Source organism: Dryobates pubescens, chromosome 21 (assembly GCF_014839835.1).
Source record: "Dryobates pubescens isolate bDryPub1 chromosome 21, bDryPub1.pri, whole genome shotgun sequence".
Taxonomy (NCBI): domain Eukaryota; kingdom Metazoa; phylum Chordata; class Aves; order Piciformes; family Picidae; genus Dryobates; species Dryobates pubescens.
This window is the reverse complement of record NC_071632.1, coordinates 19,395,354-19,408,226: the sequence shown is the minus strand read 5'-3', so window position 1 is coordinate 19,408,226 and position 12,873 is coordinate 19,395,354. Positions and strand designations below refer to the sequence as shown.

At 49.0% G+C, this 12,873-nt stretch overlaps 1 protein-coding gene across 1 annotated transcript in view; it reads left to right on the top strand.

The window, feature by feature from the left end:
• WNT3A (Wnt family member 3A) overlaps nucleotides 1-12,873 on the top strand; it is a 99,566-nt gene that overhangs the window by 76,834 nt on the left and 9,859 nt on the right. The gene's annotated exons all lie outside the window — the stretch shown is intronic.

The following is a 12,873-nucleotide window of genomic DNA, read 5'->3' as shown; positions in this document are numbered from 1 at the left end:
CACTGAGGAGACCCACCCACCAGGAAATCCCCCTTTAACACCCTGCAAAGGAGCAACCAGCTTTATCTCTGCTGCTGTTCTGCAAAACTAAATGAGGACTCATCTGCTCTAATCCCCTCTTAAGATTTCCAGATGAGGGCCTGGTGTTCTCATATTAGCATATCTAACAGCTCCTACGTGTGCACTGCGAGGCTGCTGCTCCATGGAGGTCAATCACGTCCCAGCTCACGCTTCAGGTGCACTGCTAGCTCACCCTGATGACTGAAGTGACTGACCCTCATAAAAATACCTGAAGTGAAGGCTTGGGTTAAATGGGTTTGGAGATCTGCCTGGCCAGACATTGGAACAGGCTGCCCAGGAATGTGGTTGGAGTCACCATCCCAGGAGGTTTCCAAGAAACGTGGGGATGTGGCACTTGGGGACATAGTTTAATGGCCATGGTGGTCTTAGGCTGATTGCTGGACTCTAGGATCTTAGAGGTCTTTTCCAACCTAAACAATTCCATGATCTTGCTGAAGAATGACTCTCATGACTAACTCAACCTTCTGCAAGAGAGAGTTTGGGGACTTCTCCTTGCGTGTGTTGCACAGCATTTCCTCTGGCATGGGTTTGGCATGGCAGCTGTGAGTTTCTTGCTTTAAGCAGGAAACAGCCACTCCAGTTTGAGGCTGGAGAGGGGTCTTGAACACAAGTCCTATGAGGAGTGGCTGAGGCAGCTGCAGTTGTTCATCCTGGAGAAGAGGAGGCTGAGGGGCAACTCTCTACAACTCCCTGAAAGGAGGTTATAGTGGGGTGGGGGCCAGCCTCTTCTCCCAGGTAACAAGTGAGGAGAGGAAATGCTCTCAAGTTGCACCAGAGGAGGTTCAGATTGGCCAGCAGGAAAAGAATCCTTCACTGGAAGAGGCTGTCCAGGGAAGTGGTGGAGTCACCATCCCTGGAGGGATTTAAAACACATTTGGATGAGGAGCTCAGGGACATGGTCTAACAGTTATGTAGAGGGAGATGTTAGGTTATGGCTGGGCTCAGCAATCTTAAGGTCTTTTCCAGCTTGGTGATTCTGTGTGATATTCTGACATCCCTGCAGCTGCTTTGCACTCCAGCTGTGGTGATGCCTTTCAAGACTTCCACAAGTCTTGAAAAGGTCTCAGAGGCCTGTAGGCAGATGTCAGCTGGGGAGCAGCTGAAGTTTTGGAGTGAAGGTGTCTGCTTAGGAATTTGGCTTACTGCTGCTCTTGAGGCTTCACTGTTTCATGCTGAAGTTTGTTAGGCAGGCCTGGGAGTCTTAGGGAGAAGAAGTTTTGATGGCTTGTGGTGGGCAATGGAAGGTTGACAAGAAGTAGGGACAGCCCTAACTGGTGTGGCACCCTGATATGAGCCATGCAAGACTTCTGTGTCCTCACCGTTACAGCACACAGCCAGCAGCCTGGTTGGGGAGAGCTGTCCTGGGCAGAATTTTGAAGGCAATTGCTGGAGACCAGACTTTCTGACCAAGGTTGTGCATTGAATCTGGGTGATGATCACTGTGATTTGGTCTCAGCCTTTTCCCAAGACCCAGGCCAGGCTGGGTACACATATTCAGATGTTTGCTGTGGATTTTTGGGTCATGGTTCCCATCTAACTCCTTCACTCTTGCAGAACCACAGAACCATAGAATGGCTTGGGTTGGAAGGCCATCTTTAAACCCTGCTGCCATCAGCAGGGACATCCCCAACTAGATCAGGTTGCTCAGAGCCTGACCTCGAACCTGCCAACCTTCTGCATGACGTTGTCCACTAAAGAGTCTTGCTAGGCCACGAAACATGCAAGCCCAAGAGTTTTCACTCCTCCCAGCTAACTGAGGAGAGGCATCTATTTGGAGGGGTGGATTTTCAAGCCCATAACTGTCAGAAAGTTTGTTGTGCCAGCACAAATCCCAGCTCCCCTTGCCGCACTCGGTCCTGCAAGCCTTTTGCTGGCAAGTCTGGAGCTGCACTGAAGACGTGAGCCATTTGCATGATTAAAGGTTGCAGGACCAAGCTGATTAGAAAGATTCAGCAAATCCTCCAATAAGAGCTTTAGCACAGATCCACTAGGTGAGCAGCTGGCTCTTGCTATGCAGTTGGCTTCTCCTCAGAGTAACTTCCACTGCTTTCCACCAAGAGCTGGAAGTTCTCAGCTTCTCCCAGGATTGATCTTTGCACCTGCAGAGCGAACTCCTGTAAATAATGTTGTGGGTTTGGTGGCTTTTTCTTTATAATATCCAAACCTGCTGCTTTGATTAGAGATTTAGTGGGGGGGGGTGTGAATCTGACAGCGTTTTCTGGCATTTAATCCCTAATTGAAATATCCCCTCTGGGTATTCCAGTAAAAAGGAAAAGAAAAAGAAAGAAAAAATTAAACTGGCCCAGATTTTTTAATTTTTATTTTTTTTTTTAATGAATAAGACTTTAATTAAGTTTTGCCATATGAAATGTACATCAATGGCAATAGCTAGCCAAATAGCAGGAGTGTTAGTCACACACGAGCACAGGGATGAATCAGTCGAAGGCTGCGCATGCAGCAACCGCCTCTCCCTTCTGAGGGCTCCTGTGAGATGCTGAGAGGCAAGAGACATTAGCATGAGAGATGGAAGAGAGCAAGGAGAAGGGGGAGAGGAAAAGGGCCAGGAGAAAGGCGAGGTGCCCAGAGGGATCAATAAGGAGAGGGCTCCCTCGCTTACGCAGCTACAAGTCATGGAGTCAAGGGACCCGAGCTCTATTCCCAGCTCTGCCACCCGCCTGCTACACACAGCCTCCCAGCACCATTTTCATAGAATCATAGCATCAATAATGTTGGAAAAAGGCCTCAGAGATCATCAAGTCCAACCTGTCACCCAACACCTCCTGACTAACTAAACCATGCCTCCAAGTGCTACGTCTAATCCTTTTTTGAACACCATTTTGGTTTGTCCTCTTCCACCCCTTCCTTCGGTTTGGTGTGGTTCACAGGATCACAGGATGTCAGGGGGTGGAAAGGACCCAAAAGAGATCATCAAATCCAACCCTCCTGCCAGAGCAGGACCATACAATCCAGCTCAGGTCACACAGGAACACATCCAGATGGGTCTTGAAAGTCTCCAGAGAAGGAGACTCCACAACCTCTCTGGGCAGCCTCTTCCAGTACTCTGTGAGCCTCACAGTAAAGAAGTTCCTCCTTGTGTTGAGCTGGAACCTCCTGTGCTGCAGCTTACATCCATTGCTCCTTGTCCTCTCCCAGGGAGCAAGTGAGCAGAGCCTGTCCCCTCCCTCCTGACCCCCAGCCCTCAGAGATCTATAAACATTTATTCAATCCCCTCTCAGTCTTCTCTTCTCCAGACTAAAAAGCCCCAGGTCCCTCAGCCTCTCCTCCCCAGGCAGTGCTGCAGTCCCCTCATCATCCTCATAGACCTCTCCAGCAGATCCCTGTCCCTCTAGAACTGGGGAGCCCAGAACTGAAGGCAGCACTCAAGATGAGGTCTCCCCAGGGCAGAGTAGAGGGGGAGGAGAACCTCCCTGTTTCTGCTGGACACACTCTTCTTAATACACCCCAGGACCCCATTGGCCTTCTTGGCCAGCAGGGCACATTGCTGCCCCATGGATAACTTGTGATCCACCAGCGCTCCCAGGTCCCTCTCCACAGGGCTGCTCTCCAGCAGATCAGCTCTCAGCCTGTACTGCTGCAGTTCATGTGACAAGTTCCCCTCCACATCCACTTCAGGGACAGGCAGGGGACTTGGGACTCTGCTTTGTGAAGAGAAGGCTAACAGTAAGGGCAGTGAAGTGTGAGAAGATTGCCTGGGGAAGGGTTGGGAGCTCTGGCCTGGGAGGTTTGGAGAACAGGTTAGACAAACATCTGTCAGGGATAGCTTGGGCAGAGTGGATGCTGCCTTTAGGCAGAAGGGTGCAAGGTCCAAGTCTGATAGCTAAGATGTTAAGGTTTCCTGAACCTGTCGGTGCAACCTGGTATCAGCTGCATGCAAAAGAGCAAGAAGTGAGGTGTCTGGTTAGAAAAACTGCTGCAGGCTGGGGACAGAGTAGCTGGAGAGCAGCCAGGCAGAAAGGGACCTGGGGGTAGTGGTTGATAGGAGGCTGAACATGAGCCAGCAGTGTGCCCAGCTGGCCAAGAAGGCCACTTCTTGCTCTCTCCAACTCCCTGAACGGAGGTTGTAGCCAGGTGGGGGTTGGTTTCTTCTCCCAGGCCACCAGCACAAGAGGACACAGTCTTAAGCTGTGCCAGGGGAAGTTTAAACTTGATCTTATAAAGAAGTTCTTCCCAGAAAGCATAATTGGCCCTTGGGATGTGCTGCCCAGGGAGGTGGTGGAGTCAGCATCCCTGGAGGTGTTCAGGAGGGGATTGGATGTGGCACTTGGAGCCATGGTTTAGTAGTCATGAGGTGTTGGGTGACAGGTTGGACTTGATGATCTTTGAGGTCTTTTTCAACCTTATTGATTCTATTCTATTCTATTCTACTCTACTCTTTTTCTATTAAAAAGCTAACTCCCAGGGAAGTGGTGGAGTCGCCATCCCTGGAGGTGTTCAAGGACCGTACAGATGTGGCACTTTGGGACATGGTTTAATGGCCATAGTGGTCTTAGGTTGAAAGTTGGACTCGATGATCTTCCAATCAAAACCATTCTGTGATTCTATACAAGATGCTCCCCTAATTACTGTGGCTTCAATCTTGTGCCACTTCCCCTGAACTGGGTCATGATTATTCTGATTTACAGCAGGCCAAGAGGAGAATCAGGCCCCATGTTCTGCTCCTGATGGCCAAAACATCCATTTTGTACTTCACCTGATGTATTCAGTAACTGATTTTCAAAGGCATTTCCTAAGGGCTTGTGGTGGTTGTTCTTTTTTCTTCCATCCCTGCACGTCACTTAATCATCTCTCCTCACTCATTACACAGGGCAGCAGCAGTGATGCCACCAAGGGAGCTTACATTTAAACAGCAAGAGAGAAATCTTTAGCAGCTCTCATCCCAAGAGACCAGAGGATGTGTAGCTTTGATTTCCTTTGCTGTAAGATAGGCAGGGATGAAAGCAATGCACACTCCCTGTAAGCCCTTAAGGTTCCTCCAGCAGTTTGGCAAATGCCTTCCACTCCCACTAAAGACAGTGTAGGCAGAGCAGGTCATCACCCTTCCTCCTCCAAAGTTAATGTGCTGAATGCCCCATCCCTGGAAACATTCCAGGTCAGATTGTCTGGGGATCTGAGCAACCTGCTCTAGTTGAAGATGTCCCTGCTGACTGCAGAGGGGTTGGCCTGGATGACCTTGAAAGGTCTCTGGCAACCCCAACCATTCTGTGATTCAGTGATTCTGTGATCCCCAGGCCACAGGCTCAGTCATGTTTTCATGATGTATGGAAGGATATCTGCATTCCCCCCACACTTTTTCTGTTGTGATTGTTCTGGTTCCATCCCTTTAGCTCTGGAAGCTTTAAGGGAGCACCACTTAGAACATGACTTGATTCTAAGAGTGCCTGCAGATGCTTGGCCATACTAGATGTATGCATTAAAACATATTGGGGTCTGAACCCCCCTTGGCCAGCAGATGTGTTTATGGAGGCTATTGCTGTTTCCTTCAGAAACTGCAGTTGAGTTCTTGAGGTGAGAGATTTGGTTGGGTGAATAGATGGATTTGTTAGCTTGCCCACCCTTAGAAGGTGCTGTCCTCACATGCACTCCTTTCCAGGATGGACAAGCACAGAGCTGAACACACCTTTAGACAAATGTTCAACTATATTTAGCTCCCTTTTCCACTTGCAAATTATGCAAGAGCCTCAGCCCTAACCAGAATCTCTGTCATCCAGAGCTTACCTGCCGGCTTCTAATTGCTTGTAAATCATCTGGTTTCTGTCCAGGGCTTGGCAACTTTCTTATTCCTCTCTGTCTAAAGAGATCTGGAGGACTGGGTCCAGTTCTGGGCTCCCTGATTCAAGAAGGACAGGGAACTGCTTGAGAGGGTGCAGCAAAGGGCTGCAGAGATGCTTAGGGGACTAGAACATCTGTCACATGAAGAAAGGCTAAGGAACTTGGGGCTTTTTAGCCTGGAGAAGAGAAGACTGAGGGGGAAATCTTATCAATGCTTATCAATATTTGAAAGGTGAGCATGACAAAGATGGGGACAGTGTTTTGTCAGAGATGCCCAGTGACAGGACAAGAGGTAATGAGCACAGACTTGAACATAAGTCCACCTAAACATGAAGAGAGCATCTTTACTTTGAGGGTGATGAAGCCCTGGAACAGGCTGCCCAGAAAGGTGGTGGAGTCTCATTCAAAGCTCACCTGGATGCTATCCTCTGCAGCCTGCTCTGGGTGACCCTGCTCTGGCAGAGGGGGTTGGACTAAATGCTCTCCAGAGGTCCTTTCCAACCCCTGCCATTCAGTGATGCTGTGGTTCTGTGATCCCCCATTGCTTTGGCAGCTGGCTCTGTCTTCAAGTGTTTGAGACTAGAAAGCAGGAGGCTAATAATTGCTCTTCATTTCATAGGTGGGCAGCTGAGGCAGAGGCAGGGCAGGTGAGCTTCTCCAAAGCCATGTTGATTAAGACTGAGCTCCTTCTCCCTTAGGAACCACAGATCCAGCCTCCAAACCATGCTTCCTCTCAGGAGCTATTAATAAAAAGTGGCTTTTGTGCTTCGAGAGCTGCATAAAACTTCTCTGCCTGCCCAGCTGGGTGAAACTAAAACCCACAGCAAAATGAGGTTACCAAAGCCTGCTGCAGGGGGATGAGCAGCTCCCTGCAGCTCCCCCAGCATCCCCAACCCCCTCCCTTCTCCAAATTGAGCCTGCAAAGCAATAAAAAAACTTCTGCAAGCCGAAAAATTGCTTAATTGCCTCAAATTGATTCCATGGTTTTATTAAGATATTTTCCCAGCTCCATTATGGTTAATTATTTGTATTACAGTAGACTCAGAGGCCCCAAGCAGAGATCAGGGCCCCATTGTGCTAAACACTGTTAGAAGCACATAATAAAATCACTCCTTGCCCCAGATAGCTTGGAGTGACTTGGGGAGCTGTGGTAGAAACACACCACAACTGTGAACACCTTTGAGGAGAGGCTGAAGTGGAGGTTGAGAGCCCAAAGGGTCCCTGGTGAAAACTTGGACTGTTTTCAAAGTGTGTGCTCCCTGCAGCCCTGTCCTTGCTGAGCTTTGCTGGGAGAAAAATCAAGGGGGGACACTGACACAGGATCACCAGAGGAACCTCCAGCCTGGCCCAAGGCTGCACACAATCATTTTGGTTGGAAGAGGCTGTTCAGATTACTTTGTCCATCCATTAACCATCTACACAGCTTTGAATCCCCTCCATGGATGGGGACTCCTGCACTGCCCTGGGCAGCCTGGTCCAGGGCTTGACAACTCTTCTGGGGAAGAAATTGTTCCTCATTTTTGACCAAAACCTCTCCTGGTGCAGCTTGAGTCTGTTTCCTCTTGCTCTCTCTCTAGGATAAGATGTCCTATGGGTATTGCTCTCTCAGTAGGATAGGGCAAGATGGGAATAGGGGAAAATAGAGGAAGGTGGGGGAAACAAAACTGATTCCTGTGCTACTTTTTCCCTTCACCTTCTGTTTGTGCTTGGAGGCTCGGCTGCAGGAGGTTCATGAGGGAGCTTGTTTTCCCTGGGGATTTCCAGGCTCATTTTGCAGAGCCAAGGAGTTCCTCTCTCTAGGTAAACATTGGGGTGAGCACTCAGCTTTTAGCTGGCCTTTGGAGACCCCACAACTGCCACTGCTGCCTTCCTCTGCTTCCCAGCCTGGGCAAGGAAGTGGAGCAAAAATGTGAAAGGTGAACCTTACGCTTCTCTTCTGCCTCCTCCCACCCAACTCCACAGCCAGATCTCTGCAGCTGCATCTTGCCCATGTGTGGGAGAGCTTTCTTATGGAGGGGTCAGCACTAGGAGAGTTTTCCACACTTGCAAGAGAGTGAGGAGAGACCCTGAAACCTCACTGGAAGTGATGCTCCATGCTGGGAGCATGACAAGCTTAGAATGAAGGGCCAGTTGCTGATTCAACTGAGGGTGGTGCTGAGCTCCGGGTGACCTTCTGGAAGTGCTCAGGAGGTGCCTTGCAGAGTGGTCACACACCTCTTCATTGCCTACCTCTGTCTTGAGCCTTCCCAAGAGTTGACAGCATATGAAAGGCAGCCTGGATGTCCTTCTGGAGGTGCTCAGGAGGTGCCTTGCAGAGAGATCACACAGCTCTCTGTTGATCTGATCATTACTGTCTCCCTACCTCTTCATTGCCCACCTCTGTCTTGAGCCTTCCCAAGAGCTGAGAGGAAATGAAAGGCAGAAAACTGTAGCCCAAACCCAGGGGAGAATCTGATTGTTTCCAACCACTAAACTCAGACCTCAAGCGGAGCAGGAACCTCTGGAGATAACGCAGTGTCTGCGTGTCTGTGTGTGTGTAAAACGGCCTTGCAGAACCCCCCAGCTTTAGAAGGGGCCTTTGAAAAAGATCTGGGTGGTGATTCAAAATCCAGGTTACGACCTGTGACCTCTGGATGAGAAATTGTTGCCATTTAGGATGTGTTAGGAGGTCCATCCTTTTCATCAGCTGCGTGTTTCTTCTTGCTGCGGGAGGCAATCACACCGGTATATCATTAACTCACAGAAAAGGAGGCTGTAAAAGAAGTTGATGGGGGACCTTAGCCCACACCCTGCTGGGGTCTGCTCGGAGCACAATATCCCAGCGACCATGAGATTAAGCTAAAGAGAAAAGTGAAAATGCTTTTCACGATTCACACGCCCTTTAGATTGTTTTATTAAACCATTTGAATAGGGATTTCCCTTTCGGCCGACAACGGGGCCCGGCCAATGCATAGTTCTAGGTTGCTATGACTTAGTTGGTGCTGGCTAATCACAAGTGAGGGCAAATTTCATATAAAATATCTGGGGCCATTGTCAACCTAATGCAGCGTGACAGTGGCAGCACAAAGGGGGATTCATTCACCCCAGCAGGTAATAAGGACGATTTGCCATACCAACCGGGCAGTCTCGAGGGGGGCTGTCAAATGCGATCAGAGCGGCGAAATGGAGCCTCGCATTCCATTCTCAGGTGGGCGAAGGCAATCCTTTTGTCTGCCCATGTTGCTCCTGATAAGAGACAGCAATGATTTTATTTTTAATAAGTGCATTTAAAAACTATTCTTTTTAATGATATTAATGATTTTATCCCCCATGCCATCTTGGCCGCTGGAGCTGCTTCCTGTAGCGGCGAAATGGAGCCTGGCTTTCCATCCTCAGGTGGGAGAAGGCAATCCTTTTGCCTGCCCATGTTGCTCCTGAGAATGAAATGATTTTATTTTTAATAAATACATTTAAAAACAATTATTTTTAATAATATCATTACTTTATCCCCCATATCCTGTTGATCACTGGAGCTGCTTTCCATAGCGCTGTTTCAGAACGGCAAAACGGAGCCTCACATTCCATCCTCAGGTGGGCGAAGGCAATCCTTTTGCCTGCCCATGCTGCTCCTGAGAAGGGAATGCAATGATTTTATTTTTAATAAATGTATTTAAAAATCATTATTTTTTAATAATATCATTATTTTTATCCCCATACCCTGTTGATCACTGGAGCTGATTTCCATAGCGCTGTTTCAGAGCAGCGAAACGGAGCCTGGCGTTCCATCCTCAGGTGGGCAGAGGCAATCCTTTTGCCTGTCCATGTTGCTCCTGAGAAGGGAATGCAATGATTTTATTTTTAATAAATATATTTAAAAGCAATTATTTTTAATAAGATAATTATTTTATCCCCCATACCCTGTTGGCCACTGGAGCTGATTTCCATAGCGCTGTTTCAGAGCGGCGAAACGGAGCCTCGCGTTCCATCCTCAGGTAGGCGAAGGCAATCCTTTTGCCTGCCCATGCTGCTCCTGAGAAGGGAATGCAATGATTTTATTTTTAATAAATGTATTTAAAAATCATTATTTTTTAATAGTATTATTATTTTTATCCCCATACCCTGTTGGCCACTGGAGCTGTTTTCCATAGCGCTGCTTCAGAGCAGCGAAACAGAGCCTGGCGTTCCATCCTCAGGTGAGCAAAGGCAATCCCTTTGCCTGCCCATGCTGCTCCTGAGAAGGGAATGCAATGATTTTATTTTTAATAAATATATCTTAAAAGACTTTATTTTTAATAAGATCATTGTTTTTATCCCCATGCCCTGTTGGCCACTGGAGCTGTTTTCCATAGAGCTGTTTGGGCTCTCTTGCCTGGAGTTTGTTTTTCTTTTTTGGCCTCCCCTATTTTTGTTTCTCCAGGAAAGACCCTTGGTGATTCTTTAACCTGGAACACACCCCTGAGATTTTCACCCCCAGTCCTGCCCCACTCCTTTTCCTCCTTCCCCTGTCATTAAGGACTGGGTCCTGCCACAATGAGCTTGCTGTATCTCTGCTAATAACCCACAATTGGCACACAGCTTCCTTTTGTCTAGAGCCTCCCGGGGACGCCCGTCGTGTGGTTGAGGGAGATGAGGGGTTGGGGCAGTTTGGGGTGGTTTGAAGGGCTGAGAGGGTGGTGCTGTTTCAGAACTTGAAATATCCAGAAGGCATTTTTCACAGGGTGGTGGAAATGGGGGGATCAGACTCCCACAGTGTTTCACACATGACCAAGCCAACAGAAAGACAGATAAAATGTGCCTGCATTGGAGCAGGGAAGGTAGGGAGACAGTAATGATTAGATGGACAGAGAGATAGGGTGATGGAGAAAGAGATAGAGGGATGTTTGCTTTGCAGGTATCAGCCCTGGGTTACTGATACCAGACCATCCTGCTGATTTGCCTATCTTGGGGGTCTGGTTACCTGTGATCACCTGGGGTTATTTTGACAGTAGCTAATTAGCCAGAGCATTCCAGCCCTCAGCCCACCCTCAGCTCACATGAGGGCTTGGAGGGCAGCAGGGAGCACCAGCCCTGCTCCCAGCACCTTGTGTGCAGCTCCTGGGCTGCTCCAGTGTCTGACAATCTGGATCTGCCTGTTTCAGGTAGAGCCTGAAAGGTCTGGAAGCTGAAGTACCACGCTGGAGGTTGGAGCTTCATTGTGCTGGGTGCAGTGATAACCACAAGCAACCAGGAGAGGAAAAAAAGAGGGGGGAGGAGGGGGAAAGGGAAAAAAAAATCATTCAGATGTTTTAGGGGAACTTGGCCTACAGGATTTTACAAGCTGTGTTAATCCAACCTCCTTCAATCCAACACTCCCTCTTACCTGTATCACCTTCATGTTCCCTGGCAGGAGCTGCCCACTTAATAATTTCCCTCCAATGATCTGAATCATGGCTAATCTGATCAAATGTCTTTTTTAGGGCCTTTCATCTTCCCAGGGATGTGTTGACACTAGCACACTGGTTCAGAGGAAACAAGAACTCAATCAGAACTTCTTTCACAACACAGATGGGACCCAAACCTAACCTTTCCTTTAAGATATGCAAAAGTGTGGTTAGCTGCTTGTTATTAATGCCTGGCATTTGCATAAGTCTTTGCATTTAGGGGCCTGAGTTTTAAAAGGATAAAAAAGTCAAACAAGCCCTGGAGCTGGATTTTGATGAGAAACCGTGCAGAATCAGCTGGGCATGGAGTTGGCACAGCTCCCTGTGAAGAAGGGCAGAGGCTGGGGCATCATGCAGAGCCTGGCATGGATCTGCAGGGCAGCTCCTGGATGGCATCGCTTACTGCGGTGTGGCTGCCCCAAAGCTGTGTTTCTCCCACTGCTGCGTCTGCTCTTGGAGCCAACTTCGTCCCGTTGCAGGGTTAGGTCTGAAAGCCTTGATGATCTGCAGTCCCTGAGGACTGCTGCAGAGCAGCCTTCTCCAGACTTCTGTGTCCAGTTCTGGAGCCCCTGGCACAGGAAGGATCTGGAGGTGCTGGAAGGTGTCCAGAGAAGGGCCATGAGGAGGAGCAGAGGGCTGGAGCTGCTCTGCTGTGAGGACAGACTGAGGGGGTTGGGGTTGTGCAGTCTGGAGAAGAGAAGGCTCCCAGAAGACCTAATTGTGGCCTTCCAGGATCCGAAGGGGACTACAAGAAAGCTGGGGAGGGAATTTTGAGGGTGCCAGGGAGTGATAGGACTGGGGGGGATGGAAAAAAAACTAGAAATGGGTAGATTCAGATTGGATGTTAGGAAGAAGTTGTTCCCCATGAGGGTGGTGAGAGACTGGCACAGGCTGCCCAGGGTGGTGGTGGAAGCCTCATCCCTGGAGGCTTTAAAGGCCAGGCTAGACGTGGCTGTGAGCAACCTGCTGTAGTGTGAGGTGTCCCTGGCCATGGCAGGGGGGTTGGAACTGGCTGATCCTTGAGGTCCCTTCCAACCCTGATAATCCTCTGATTCTATGATTCTATAAACCCACCCAGGAAATGCTGCTAAAAACTAGGAGACCTGAGACAAGTCTACACCCCAGACAATGGCAGCAGACAGCTGTGTTTCACTGGTGTGGCTCCAAATCATCCAGACCAGCCTGTCAATCTCTATCAAGACTGTATCTATAGTCTTGCAAACAGATCTTTGAGGAATGGTCTTGGTGATCCTTCTGCATCCAAGGGATCCCAGGCAATCATTTAGGCTCTGCTCTTGTCCAGAGAATCCCATGCAATCTCTTCTGGGCAAGATTGGAGGTCTGTGTAGCTCTGGATGTGTCTTCTTTGTGCACCACAGAGCTCTGGAAAGTCCTGGAGCTAGGGGCAAGACCTGTAATGGCTCTAAGTCCAGAGGAGGTGATGGCAAGAAAGTAGTTGTGTCCACACAGCTCAGGACAAAGGCAGCTTGAGGTTCTCATAGAAGGCCTTATGGAAGAAGGCTGATCCAAGCATAGGTACTACTCCTAGGTAGTGAGGAGGAAAGTCCTTCTTTTTGCCTCTCCTCTGGAACGTTGTAGGCTG